Source organism: Ambystoma mexicanum, chromosome 11, assembly GCF_040938575.1.
Source record: "Ambystoma mexicanum isolate Mex_15411 chromosome 11, UKY_AmexF1_1, whole genome shotgun sequence".
Lineage (NCBI taxonomy): Eukaryota > Metazoa > Chordata > Amphibia > Caudata > Ambystomatidae > Ambystoma > Ambystoma mexicanum.
The window spans coordinates 31,492,977-31,508,178 of NC_090934.1; the positions used below are offsets into that span (position 1 = coordinate 31,492,977).

Here is a 15,202-nt window from a genome sequence, read left to right on the forward strand (position 1 = left end):
AATTCCCCAGTTCTGATCGCGCACTCACTCTCTTTCCTTTCCCTGAAGTTAGTATTTGTCTATTCTACTCTTACTCCCTCTCTCCAGACCTGCCTCGCTCCCTCTCTCTCACTCCTATCCCTCTGATGTCCCCACACTCTCTCGACCTTGTTCTTTCCTCGCCCTTTGACTCTCCCCATTCTTCACTATCCTCTCCACTCTACTCTCATCTCCCTCTAAACTCTACTCTCTTCACCCGTCTACACTCTCCACCCCCTTCTCCGCTGTCCTCTCCTCTTTCACTCACCCTTTTCATTCCCTCAATCCTCCTCCTTGCTCTCACTCACTTATTCTGCTACACTACACCTAGCGCCCTCTACATGCTCCAGGAACCATTCACTCACTTGCATCCACCCTCTCTCTCACAACCAACACTGCACCTGTAACATGCTCCGTCAAAATCTCAGAATCACTCTGCTCTACTTTCCTTCCTCAGCCTGGTCTCTCGTTCTACTTCCGCTCCACCTGGCCCCACCCAAACACCTCTCACCTTGTTTGATTCTCATGGCGTTTTTATACCCCTGACTGATTTTGTCTTCCGTGTACTTCTTTCCCCATTGGTTCCAGAGATCACCTGTTTTATTGGGCCAGTCCACCTGTCTGGATTCCCCCGGGGTAGTGTCACACCAGCCAGAAGTTTCAAAAACTCTTCTTAGTAATCCCACCCCTTCTCACACATATCTTTGAACGCCATCTATTTTGTTGCAAATTGCTGGATGTGCACTGCCAACAGGGACATATGGTGTGTCGAGAATAGGCCGGTTAATGCTTTGCTGGACCAGTGTAGATTCTTTTCTTTCCCCGGCAGAGCTTGTGGTTTCTTACTCCAGAGAGTGCCAAGTCCCCTCCTCTGCACCTTCTGGAACAAAAATAGAAACATAATTCTTGTCAGAATGGGTTGGCAATGGATGACAGATAGTGGTACCTGGTACCTGTATTATGGCACATTGAGGGGGAACAGGGCCCTCCGAACAACCTCATACCGCTTCTGCTGCAGGACTAGCTCTATTGAAAACTCTGGGGGGCTTCCTGCATCAGATTGAGAGGGGTCATGCCTCTGACCCTGTAACATTCAGCATTCCTCCCTCAGGGAGAAGTTTCTGATTCAACAGGGAAAACAAATGTCCTCACCACCCTGCAATTGCAGAATGTAGCAATCTTGTGTTTTACAATACGATAGTCGTTTGCACCTGTCCCAGCATAATTGGAACAATATCATGGCCACAATCAAGGACTACAAAAGGAAGCAAAATAAAAGCTAATGGACCAGATATGGTCACAGGTCTTTGGTTTGGGGGTTCAGCTTACTGAAAGTCCCCCAGCATGCCTTTCTTTTATCTCCAGTTTGGGCAGTTCGGGAATACACATTGAATCGTGCCGCTCATGTCTACCAGCTGTAGGAATCTATAGACACTCTGATTGTAACTCCTCATTGACCAATTCTGTTCTCTCCCATTAGGGATACTCGCCCCTTGGCGTGCAAGCAAACCTTCTGAGGCCATGGCTTCTATGGAATAGGAATGCGTCTTTGTGACATTCATCTCAGCTAGAAGGGTTCATGAGCTACACGCTCTCTGTGAGAAACCTGAAGGTGTTTTCCAAGCTAGACCCCGGTGATCTGTCATCCAGGTGGCCAGGACACGGCCATCGCTATTGTATCCAGTTCCTGGGGGTGGACCAGTGAGGGAGGATCACCTGGACAGGGGGTCCTTGTGGAGTGGAAGTGGGACACCATGGGTGAATTGCAGTATCCCCTTCCTTTGACACCTATTCCCCCTCCTCTGACGTAGGACATTCTAAACCACTGCCCGCCCCCCCAACCCTATTTTCCAACATGAACACTCTTGAACAACACAAAGGACAACGGACTAACACAAGAGCCGATATGTCCCAATACAAGGGTCAGGCAAAGTCAGGCAATTGATCAGAATCGCAAAGCCCTCTCTTAACCCCTCCATTCCCACAAACTACAGACCCATCATCACCATCCCCTTCCTGCTCAAGATACTAGACAAGACAGCCTACCAACAAATCCAAAAATTCCTTGAAATAAACCATCTCCTCGGTATGCGGCAATCATGTTTCAGACCCCAACACAGGACAGAAACAGCCCTTATCGACCTGAAGGCCCAAATCAACACTCTTAGAGACAATGGGAAAACTGCTTTATTGCTTCTCCTTGACCTCTCCGCGGCATTTGATCTAGTTGATCACAGAATCCTATGCAATCACCTTGATTCAGCCGCTCACTTCTCCCATGAAGCCATCGGCTGATTGAGTCATTCCTTAGCAACAGATCCATGCGCGTCTTCTCCACCACAGCCGCTGCCGACCCCATCCCCATCACATGCGGAGTCCCCCAGGGTTCATGCGTCTCCCCTACAATGTACAACGTATTCACAAAGCCCTTGTTTGATGATCTAGAAGGTCTGGGTATCATCTACACTAATTATGCTGATGATACCCAGATCCTCATCCCGTTGACGGGAGATTACAACCATGATTTGGCCTTGGTGAACAAGGTGTACCTCATCATCCAGGCATGGATGGCATCTCACAGTCTATGCCTGAATGATGACAAGACTGAATTCATCATTCTCGGTTCCACCGCAAACCTAACCAAATTGGACCACAACTACACCAGCTTCATTATAGACGGTAACCTGATCAAAGTAGCTAAGGAAGTGAAAACCTTAGGAATATACATTGACTCCTCCCTCTCCTTCCATAAACAGGTTAGCTCCATGGCCTCCTCCACGGCCTATACATGTAAGCCTATAAGAGCAGCCAAACCCTTCTTATCCACCCAGAGCTGCATTACTTTAGCCAGAGGCCTTGTTGTTACTCACCACTCCGAGTAGGCCGAAGATACAGAGATAATGACCTTGGAGATGTTGGTGGTATAAGATTCCAAACTCAGCCTTCCATCCCAGCTCCCCTGAGTACAAGACTCAGGCTTCCTCAAAGAGGGGCTCTTTTCCACAATGTACCTCTCTGCTGTTTTAGTTAGAACAGACAGAGATGTCAATTGAATAAAAGAGCGGGAGAACACACACCGCCAATACCAATGCTGCAAAAGAATACCAAGATATTAGACAGTGTTGATATTATGCAAATAGTTAGAACAGATGAAATGATGGGACAACTACCTATATAGATATTGGAGTGGAGTTGAATTTCCCCGGGAATGATCTAAATAAAGAATAACACAAATGAGTGGAATTGAACTAATTCAGTATCGGTTCCCACTATAGCTATAGGATTGATAACCACTGACCTGAAATAAGATAGTAGAGGAGTCCAGGATTCTGAAGACAACGACAGGAGAAAATAACAAACAGGGAGGTTAGTACAGGTAAGTAACCCCGAACGGCACGAGGGACGCACTAGTGCCGGGTTGGTGCAGTTCAGGAGGGCGTTCATGTGCACTTAAGAGCAATCACAAGAAAAGTCACTCAATGTCCCAGAATCCAACAGAAGACAATATCCAAGGAAGGCAATAGGTATGTACCTGAGTACACAAGTATAGCTGAGTAGCTGTTGAGATGATCCGGATAGAAGACGGCAATTGAAGAGCAGAGCGGCAGCTGGGAAGAACCACCAAAGAAGAGAGCCGTATCCAGTAGCTTTCCGAGTCCAGCAACCAGATGAGCACACAGGAATAAAGGATGAGAAGAGGCAATCCAAAAGTCAGGCAAAGGGTCAAAACCAGGAGTTCAGATAAGGATTCGTGTAAGGAAACACGAAGAGGAAACAGTACAAAAACCGTGTGTAGCTGGTAACGCTAATTAACAGCAACGGGCCCCTTGGAAGATGATGGTTTTATAGTCGTGAGAGGGGCGTGGCTTGCTGTACGTCTTCCACGTACAAGACGTGTCAGGTGACCTGGAGTGCGTCGACATTTGTACAGACGCCATGGTAGCTTGTACCTGGACCATAGAGGAGCCTGTAGAGAAGTTGTACTTTGCAAGGATGCCCGCGGGGAAGTCTGAAGTGTAACAGCATCCTCCCCCAAAGACACCGGCAACCCCCTGGCAGAATGGAAGCTCATCAGAAGAACCGGACAATGCAAATTGGAGAGTGGCTCCCAAGTACGATCCTCAGGCCCATACCCTTTCCAATCCATGAGGTAGAACAATGTACCCCTAGACGCCCTGCAGTCCAGGATACGTGAGACCTCATATTCCTCCTCACCATCCACCAAGATCGGCAAAGGATGAGTAGGCAGACGGGTCCCCGGGATGAAAGGCTTGATCAAGGAGACGTGAAAGACTGGATGTATGCGCCAAGATCGCGGCAGAGAAAGCTTAACTGCCACAGGATTGATGACGTCAGTAATGACATAGGGTCTCACAAATTTGGGCAGAAGCGAGCGTTTGCCTGCAATTCACAAATTGCGGGACGATAACCACACCTTCATGCCACTGCGATAGACTGGAGCAGGTGATGGATGTACATCGGCATACTTCTTGGCACGATCTTGAGCTCGGAGTAAATGACAGCGTACGTCCCGATGAATCTTATCGAGATCTCTGATGCAATCTTTTGCTGCAGGATTAATGGCCGGTAATACCGGATCAAGTGGAAGTGCCCTAGGATGACCACCATACAGGGCGAAAAAGGGAGAAACTCCAGTTGATGTATGCATAGAGTTGTTATATGCGAATTCTGCATAAGGTAAAGAAGTAAACCAAGACTGTTGATACTGAAGGCATAAACAGCGTAGATACTGTTCGATGGTAGCATTAGTTCTCTCAGTCTGCCCATCCGTTTGAGGATGGTAAGCCGAGGAATACCTGTCCTCAATACCCAAAGAAGCTGTAAGAGACTTCCAGAATCTTGACGTAAATTGCGTGTCACGATCGGAAACAATAATCGAGGGTAAGCCAAAGAAACGAAACACATTCGTCAAGAACAGTTTAGCCAATTCTGGAGCTGCAGGCAAACCCGAACAAGGTATGAACAATGCATATTTAGTAAAGTAGTCAACGATTACCCAAATAGTGTCATAGCCCTGAACGTCCGGAAGTTCCACAATGAAATCCATTGACAGCATCTGCCAAGGTTTGTACGGCACAGGAAGAAGTTGCAACAATCTAACTGGTTTGGCTCTAGAAGTTTTACACTGAGTGCATATGGAAGAAGTCAAAATGTAATCCTTTACTTCACGAACCATGGAAGGCCACCAAGCCCAACGCCGTAAGGCTTCAAGAGTTTTTTGACTTCCTGGATGTGCAGCAATCAAGGAATCGTGAGACCACTGAAGAGCTAATTCTCTAGCTTGACCTGAGGGTATATAGACGCGTCCTTGAATGAATGCCATACCTTGAATGATTTCTAGATTGAGGTCAATGATCTCTTTTGGATGTTTTGAAACCCAATCAAGGATGATTGAACGCAAAGAGGGTTGAACCGAACAACCACAAACAACCTTGTTTGGTAGAAGAGGAAGACCTTCGAGCTGTTGAGACTGACCATCCGCATGTAAGCGTGAGAGAGTATCAGCCGGAACTTGGGCTTTAGCAGGACGGTATGTGATAACGAATTGATATTGTGAAAAGAATAAATGCCACCGCGCCTGTCTAGCCGTAAGATATTTCATAGATTTGAAGGCTAACAGACTGCGGTGATCAGAGTATACAGTTACAAGGTGTTTGGCCCCCAAAAGATGATGCCTCCATTCCAAGAATGCGTCTCTGATGGCTAAAAGTTTGCGTTCTGTGATGGAGTAATTCTTTTCGTAAGCTGTCAATTTACGAGAGAAATAGGCAACAGGATGGATCTCTCCCGAATGCGGACAGGTTTGAGACAATACCGCCCCAATGGCATAACCTGAAGCATCAGCTTCAACAAAAAAAAGGAAGCTCAGGATCAGGATGTTTGAGGACAGGAGCGGAAGTAAATGCTGATTTTAGTTGATCAAAGGCTCTCTGAGCTTCTGAAGACCATACAAATGGTACTTTGGCACTTGTCAGAGAGGTAAGTGGTGCAGATAACTCAGAAAAGCCATTGATGAAGCGTCTATAGAAATTTGAAAATCCCAGGAATGATTGTAATGATTTGAGTGAATTAGGCACAGGCCATTCCAGGATCGCACTAATTTTGGATTGACTCATGCGCACACCATTGTTAGTAAGGTCATATCCCAGAAATTCCACCTCTGAGGCATGAAATATGCACTTTTTGGCTTTAACAAACAATCTATGTTCTCTCAGACGTTGGAGTACTGTCTTGACATGTTTTTCGTGGTCTTCCTGGTTTTGAGAGTAAATCAAAATATCATCCAGGTAGACAACCACACATAGATCAAGAATATCAAAAAACAGATCATTCATGAAAGCTTGAAAGGTGGCCGGGGCATTACATAACCCAAAAGGCATGACAAGATACTCAAATAGACCATAACGTGTTTTAAATGCGGTCTTCCATTCGTCCCCCTCTCTCATGCGGACGAGATTGTAAGCTCCTCTGAGATCAAGCTTAGTGAATATTTTGGAAGAACCCAATTGATCAAGAAGGACAGAAATCAGAGGAAGAGGATACTGTCTTTTTATGTTTGCTGCATTCAAAACACGATAATCAATACAAGGACGTAGATCCCCTTCATTCTTAGGAACAAAGAAAAGTGGTGATGAAATTGGTGATTTGGAAGGACGAATAAAGCCCATGGTCAAAGCCTTGTCTATGTAATCTTTAAGGACTTCGTCTTCTTTGAGAGTGAGGGAGTATACTCTGCCGGATGGTATTTTTACTCCCGGAATTAGGTCTATTGGGCAATCATAAGTTCTATGTGGGGGTAGAGTCTCTGCCATCCCTTTGTCAAAAACATCTGCGTAATCTGCATATTGAGAAGGTATCACAGGAGTAACGTTTTTAGAGACAGCTCCAATATGCATCGTAGGCGAAACTAGCGCCCTGACTGGACTATCATGTGTAATACCGAGTAATGTAGTACATCGAGTGTTGCACATATTGGAAGGAAACTGAATCTGGGATGTCGACCAGTCGATGGCAGGATTATGAAGTTTCAACCATGGAATGCCCAGAATAACCTTGTAAGCTGGTGCTTTAATGATATCAAATGATATGTCTTCAGTATGGCCTTCATCAGTACTCATATGTAGTGGAACTGTTTGGTGAGTAACCATTCCTGAGACAAGAAGTGAACCATCCACTGCATTCACTGTTTCAGGTGTAGTTTTGCGAACCAGTGGCATTCTTGACATGGCGGCAAAACATTGATCAAAATAATTACCTGTTGCTCCTGAATCGATCACAGCTGTTGTCTGGAATAACACCATGATCTAAGGAAAATGTAACTGGTAGGCGGACTAAATGACTCGAATTCTGTAATGTAGAGTCCAAGGGTGAGTTTCCCGACATAGGGACTCTGTCTACTGTCGGGATTTGGCGTTTCCCGCCTTTCTTTTAGGTTTTTTGGTACACTCAGGCAATAAGTGATCAGAGGCCCCACAATACATGCAGAGATTGTGTGATCGACGATATTCTCGTTGAGCAGGGGTAAGTGGCCACCTAACCGCCCCAATCTGCATGGGTTCAGGCGCAGGAGATGACAAAGACGAGGCCTCTGCTGAAACCGTGTTGAATAATGCTGTTTTCTTTTCACCGCGTCTTTCGGACTTGCGAGCATCAATCTGATGGACTAAGTCTAGCAGTTCCCCGAATGCCGCGGGAACTACAGGTACAGTGGAGAGTATGTTTTTTTAATTCATTTGAGAGACCTTGATAGAAGACAGCTGTCTTCTTTTCTTCAGGCCAGTCAGTTTCTGCTGCCAACTGATTGAATCGTGCCAAATAAACCAATAAAGAATTGTTTCCTTGTCGATGTTTTAAAAGTTCCAAATCAGTAGCTTGAGTAGTATAACGTGTATCAATTACTTTACTCATCATAGCAAGAAGGGCATCACAATTGTAAAGAACATGACTATTAGATTCCAACAACGGGTTAGCCCATGCTGCTGCGGTGCCTCCCAAATGAGACAAAACAAAAGCCGCTTTGGTTGTAGATGTGGGAAATGAGGCGGGGCGACACAGAAAATGCAATTTGCATTGATTAATGAAGGTTCGGTATTGTTTAGGGTCGCCTAGGAAGCGTTCAGGAGGAGCTAGAGGGAACTGGGTGGTAAGCATGATCGGGTTTGATTCCTGCTGTGGAGGTGGAAACCCTGAACCTGATGCTGTAGCTCCAGCAGCAGCCATCTGTGACGCTGGTGTGGTAACCAAAGACTGAATGGCGTCCATGCGTTGGCGCAGTGCTTCTTGTGCATTGGTCAAGTCGGTACGTAGATCCGTGACCATTTGCACGATTTGATTCAAAGCATCACTGGCCTCTGTGGACATTTTATGGCTGCTAATTCTGTTACTCACCATTCCGAGTAGGCCGAAGATACAGAGATAATGACCTTGGAGATGTTGGTGGTATAAGATTCCAAACTCAGCCTTCCATCCCAGCTCCCCTGAGTACAAAACTCAGGCTTCCTCAAAGAGGTGCTCTTTCCACAATGTACCACTCTGCTGTTTTAGTTAGAACAGACAGAGATGTCAATTGAATAAAAGAGCGGGGAGAACACACACCGCCAATACCAATGCTGCAAAAGAATACCAAGATATTAGACAGTGTTGATATTATGCAAATAGTTAGAACAGATGAAATGATGGGACAACTACCTATATAGATATTGGAGTGGAGTTGAATTTCCCCGGGAATGATCTAAATAAAGAATAACACAAATGAGTGGAATTGAACTAATTCAGTATTGGTTCCCACTATAGCTATAGGATTGATAACCACTGACCTGAAATAAGATAGTAAGTAGAGTAAGAGGAGTCCAGGATTCTGAAGACAACGACAGGAGAAAATAACAAACAGGGAGGTTAGTACAGGTAAGTAACCCCGAACGGCACGAGGGACGCACTGGTGCCGGGTTGGTGCAGTTCAGGAGGGCGTTCATGTGCACTTAAGAGCAATCACAAGAAAAGTCACTCAATGTCCCAGAATCCAACATAAGTCAATATCCAAGGAAGGCAATAGGTATGTACCTGAGTACACAAGTATAGCTGAGTAGCTGTTGAGATGATCCGGATAGAAGACGGCAATTGAAGAGCAGAGCGGCGGCTGGGAAGAACCACCAAAGAAGAGAGCCGTATCCAGTAGCGTTCCGAGTCCAGCAACCAGATGAGCACGACAGGAATAAAGGATGAGACGAGGCAATCCAAAAGTCAGGCAAAGGGCCAAAACCAGGAGTTCAGATAAGGATTTGTGTAAGGAAACACGAAGAGGAAACGGTACAAAAACCGCGTGTAGCTGGTAACGCTAATTAGCAGCAACGGGCCCCTTGGAAGACGGTGGTTTTATAGTCGTGAGAGGGGCGTGGCTTGCTGTACGTCTTCCACGTACAAGACCTGTCAGGTGACCTGGAGTGCGTCGACGTTTGTACAGACGCCATGGTAGCTTGTACCTGGACCATAGAGGAGCCTGTAAAGAAAATACAGACGCTACAAAACAACGCTCTCAGAGCAGCGCTTAACATCCCCAAGAGAGAACACATCTCCAACATTAGGAGAGCCCATAACTGGCTCAACACCACAGATAAAATCGTGCTCAAAGTAGCCTCACTAACACACAAATGTCTCAACAACGCAGCCCCCCGCTACTTAGTCGACAGAATAAGTAAACACACCTCCAATAGACCTACTAGAACCTCCAACGCCAACATGCTCACAGTTCCCAGGTTCAATCTCACCAAAATGGGTGGCAACAGCTTCCAGGTGAAAGCAGCCCAACATTGTAACTCCCTACTACCCTCTCTAAGGACACCCCAAACCTACACACATTTTAGACGCAACTACATACTCTGGATAAAGAACAACGACCGCTAAGTCCAGCCAACCCACCCGCTACACACTATGTAAATATGTATACCTGTAAATATGCAAACCTCTGTCTCCACCGTGACTGCTGTAACCACCTTTGATCCTATTGTAATTATTGTAATGCATTGTGACATGTAACTAAGTTGTGAACAACCTTGCTGCTCCTGCGCCCACATACCCTCGGGTTTGGTGCGCAATACAAATGAATAAAATAAAGTAAACACACTTGACAGCCCTTTCTCTTCTCCACAGGGATAAAAGGTGGAGCCAGAGAGCACAGTACGAGCACAGGAGACAGCACGAAGATTTGGCAAATCAGGCGCGGCAGTTCAAGAAAAGGAGAAAGGTGGCAGGAATCGAGAGGGTGGCAAAGAGAAAAGTGACCGTGCCCTTTTCGTCCCCGACCCACAGAACCTTTGTGGAACTGAGTCTAAGATCGCGAAAAATAGCATAAATGACTTGTGGCAGTTGTCAAAGGTACACCGTACAAGCCTATGCCGATAAGCAGGACCGAGGGAAGCTCCCCCGCCCGTGGTACTGGCCTCGACTCCAGAAAAGCCAAGCGGTTCATCACAGCCGGTGAGTCGAGGGGAGAATCGATAACAACCGGCTGTGTTATGATATGATATGGCATTTTTAACGTGCCTATACACAAGTGTTTCAAGGCGTGACGAGGCAGGGAAGGGGGAACACGGGGAGACAGACAACGATCCTACTAGGCCAGGTGTCATTCAGATCGCGCAAGTGCATGGGTAGGGGGGACGGGAAAAGTGCAAGGGGGAAAGGGAGAGGGGAAAGTGCAGTACAGGGTTAGTAATGAACAGGATAAATAATAAGGGCCAGCTGGTGGCAAGTGCAAGATAAGTGCAGACAAGTGCTGGGAAGGGGGGCTGTAGGGATACAGAGACAGTCCCGCAGTGCAGGGGTTGCCACGAAGGCAGTGCAGGGGAGAGTGGCTGGGCCATGGATCGAGATTGGTGAGTGGCCCAGTTGCTGATTCAGTACAGTTTCAGTGATTTAGCAGGGGAGAGGGAGAGAGAAAGCAGAAGCAAAGAGGAAGATTTTGAGGTGCTTCCGGAACCGGAGATCGTTCTCCTCAAGTTTCAGGGAGGCAGGAAGGCTGTTCCAGAGGGAGGCCCCTGCTGCGGAGAGAGATCTCCCCCCAACTTGTTGCTTGGAGAAGCGGCTGACCCTGAGCGAGTTGGAGGCGGAAGAGCGATGTGCTCGAGAAGGAAGATATTTAGGAAGGGAGAGTTGAAGGTAAATTGGCCCCAGGCCCCAGAAGGCCTTGTGGACAATAAAGAGGGTTTTGAACTTAATCCTCACAGCCACAGGGAGCCAGTGAAGCGATTTCAGTCCTGGAGAGATACGGTCCCTGGGCTTGAGGCCAAAGACAAGTCTCGCAGTCCTGTTCTGGATGAGTTGCAGAGGGCGAAGAGTAGAGGCAGGCAGATTTAGATAGAGGCTGTTACAGTAGTCCAGCTTCGAGAGAACCAGGGCTCTGGAGACAGTGAGCTTCTGGGGGAAGGAGAGGAAAGGAAGGATATCTCTGAGGAGGTGCAGCTGGTAGTGTGACTTCTTAGAAACGTCAGAAATGTGAGGAGAGAAGGAGAGTGTGGAGTCGAAGATGACCCCGAGGTTTTTTGCCTTGCAGGAAGAGGGCCAAGAGAGGCCGGCCAGAGAGCTGCAGGGAAGGAGGGAGTGGGTGTGCCGATGAGTAGAATCTCGGTCTTACTGGCATTAAGGCAGAGGTCGTTGGCGGCACACCATTCCTGGATAGCAGAAAGACAGTCAGAGATGAGGGAAGGAGAAGAGGAGGCAGATGGTAGCCTGAAAATGAGAAATGAGTTGAATGAGAAGCGCAAAGTGGCAAGTTTGAACCAAGTTTATTGAACTGTATAAAGAACTGTAAAAAGTGTTAAGGGGTGATCATCTTCAGAGGGAAAACCAGCACTACGTGGGTGCTAATTCAAGAGACTCTGGTCAATCCCCATCTGAGCGAAAATACGGGTACCAGAAGGCCGTAGGAGAGTCGCCGAAAGAGGTCAGAGTGGTCATACAGGAGGTCTAATTAAATCCCAGTACATTCGAAAGACTTTGATCTACAAACTAAGTGAAAGAAAGGGAAGTGAATCCCGCAGTGAGACGAAATAAGGGAAGCGAATCCCAAGAGGGGCAAAGTCTAAAGTCCCATTAAATAGTGTGTTTGGAACTGTTTAAAAAGACATTAAGATTTGTGGAATACGATACAAGAAGGGTCAGCACCCAGAAGAGGGGGACCCAGGGGTGAACCCATCACCCATTGGAAACAAACTTTTCATTTGTTAAAGGAACCTTTGTTTTGTTATTTGAACACGTCAGCTCCTCAAAGGCATGAGACTTTCAAGTGAAACGAGACTTGGCCATCGATGGCCCTGATTGCTGAAAGCTCGAGAGTGTGTCCTGAGAGCTGCCATTAAAACTGTCGTCTCATGCTGGAGAATTGTGTATTCTCTGAAAGACACAGGAAACCCCACGCTTTGGATTGGAGTATTAATTAAGATTTAGATAGCGGAAAGACATCCAAAGGAAACAATTCAAAAATAAAGGTATCAAGGATTTTATTAAACCTGATACTAATTTAATATATCAAACAAATCATGATTAAATCTGCACTTGTAATAACAATTTACATAGCAGGAAACAACTTTTATTAAAAAAGACACATCTATATAATAAAAATCATCTTATTCAATCATCCAAGCATACAACCTCATCCATCCATTTAGACAAACCATTCATACTAAACACCAATCAATATACGACATAAAATCTATAAGAAAATTCATCATAATTAATTTATCTGAAAGATTTATAGAAAGAACATGAAATCAATTTGACGGGCCACAGCAGATGACATCAGTGGCCTAGGCAATTAAGATGGGTCCCAGAGTTTTCTGACCACGACCTCATCTTAGTCCAAACTCGACCGGTTTCGACGTATATACTTTAGTGTAGTGACGTCTTCATCAGGAGTAACAAAAATATATTCTAACATCAAGAAAGAAAAGAAAATCACAGATAATACATATCAATGTGTGAAGCCCTTGTGCTTGGACAAAAAACATATAACATCCATAATAAAAATATCTATAGCGGAACAATAGGTAATAATATACAAAAGCCTGCTACCAACCCGGGAAAAGTTCCAGGATGGACCTGAGGTGTCTGGCAGAAAGTAGTGCTACCCTCTTGTATTGGTGTCTCCGAGAGGCAGATAAGAGCCAGGCCATAGACAGAATCAATGCTACAGATATACAAATGTACACATAAATATCACAAGGTCAATATGTCGATCCTCCACTACAGCGGCCCACGGACAGGACACGAGAGTCACATACTTAAGATAAAACTAAAGAATATTAACTAACCTTCATTCATGCAATGGAAGGCTGTGCGTCTCTTCCTTAAATTGTACGCTGTGTTCACTTATATTAAACAATAGCTTCTCCGTAGAGGTTCCTGCAGATAGCGAAGTGTGTGTTCGCCAACGTTCTTCTCGAGAATGTCCAAACGCTCGTTCAACCAGCGGTCATAAATTTGGAGGTGACTCCCCGAATCCAGGGTTGGCTGCACCTGATGTTATATGGGCCTAAACACAACACAAGAGTTTGAGTATGTGAGAGACCGATAGTTCTTACAATTATATTATTGGCTACACCCAAAGTGAATTACTTCCAATTGAAAATAAATTGATGAATTAATACCACAATTGTGACTAAACAAATACGGCTTACTGAAAAGCTTGCTATTTAGAGAATTTCAAAAAGGTGGGGGGGCGGGGGCGGGGGGGGGGGTTGTTGCATTTGAAAATTGCTCAATATTTCCGACTCCAGATTGCTTGACTCGGATGGGGTTTAACGGAAAGCCAAGGATGTAGGGCTCCCTTCTCTAAACAATAAAGGCAAGAAGCGATTTGAAAAACCGCCGTGATTCGAAAGGCCCCCACACGACAGAATGTTTACCTTAAGCGAAAGAACTCGCCAGTTCTCACAGTAGCTAGTCACCCGTATCCCAGCTGGGTCCGATTGGAAGTGGCGTGCAACACAGTATCACCGTTTCAAGGGTATTGATATATGCGTGAAAAACATCATGTGATCACGTAATTAACCACGTGACCACAAACTGAACTGGCCTACGTTCTAAATGGCCGTACCCTCTCAGAAGAAAAACGCACGTGAATAGGCAGTATACCAGTGTACTACCTGACATATATAAAATGTTATGACAGGTAGTATTTAGTTACTCGAATTCCATGGTTCCATGGTATTAAGGCCCAATGTTAATGTTTTTAGATTAAATATCCACATTTGTTCCTTGTAATCTAAATTTTTTAATAGTTGGGGTTGGTTTTGTGCATATACTTTTTCTATGCAAAACCATTCCATCTGATCAGCCGTATGGCCCATCTCGACAAAATGGATTACCATTGGGGCATTGAGGTTTCGAGTTCTGATCTTTGAACGATGTTCATTAATACGGGTACTCACTTCTCTGGTTGTTTTGCCTACATAAAACAACTGGCATGGGCAACGAATGGCATAAATGACATTCTTACTTTTACAAGTGGTAAAGGTACGAAGGGTCCACTTTCTGATCTGTGAAACAAATGACGTAGTTTTTTTGGAAAACTTACAAGCAACACATGAAGTGCAGGGATAGTGTCCCACCACTGGGTTAGAATTGGTATCGCGGATTGTATGCACTTTAGGAAAAGTTCTACTGGCACGAGTAATCTTTTGCTTCAAATTTTTACTTTTTTTGAAAGCAAATAGAGGTCTGGGTATAGATGTTCCTGATGTATTAAGAATTCGCCAGTTTTTTAAGATGATCCCTCTAATAGCATTACTGTGTTGATAAAAAGTTGAGACACATACTAATTCATCTTTCTTTTCAATGTCTCGCTTGGGTGTCAATAAGAGGTCTCTGTTGGTATATCGAGCTCTCTTTTTAGATTTTTTTATAAGTTTCTTTGGATATCCCCGTTCCAATAGTCTTTTTTCCAAAATTGCTGCATGTTTGACAAAATCTGCGATATCTGTGCAGTTACGGCGTAGCCGTAAGAACATCCCATATGGTAAGTTACAAAGTAAACTAGCTGGATGTTGGCTCTCATATTTCAACGTAGTATTTCTCTCTGTGGGTTTTCTATGTAATTCTGTGCAGAGATACCCTTCTTTGAAAAAAATAGACAAATCCAAGAAAGGAATTCTAGATACTGAATATTCAA

At 45.2% G+C, this 15,202-nt stretch overlaps 2 long non-coding RNA genes across 3 annotated transcripts in view; one reads left to right on the forward strand and one right to left on the reverse strand.

Moving 5' to 3' along the window:
- LOC138503033 (uncharacterized) overlaps positions 1-15,202 on the forward strand; it is a 282,445-nt gene that overhangs the window by 204,064 nt on the left and 63,179 nt on the right. The gene's annotated exons all lie outside the window — the stretch shown is intronic.
- On the reverse strand, positions 12,517-13,454 carry LOC138504659 (uncharacterized). The gene is made up of 2 exons (XR_011279886.1): positions 13,344-13,454; positions 12,517-12,963 (listed from the first exon to the last, which is right to left on the reverse strand). It is a non-coding gene; the product is annotated as an uncharacterized lncRNA (long non-coding RNA).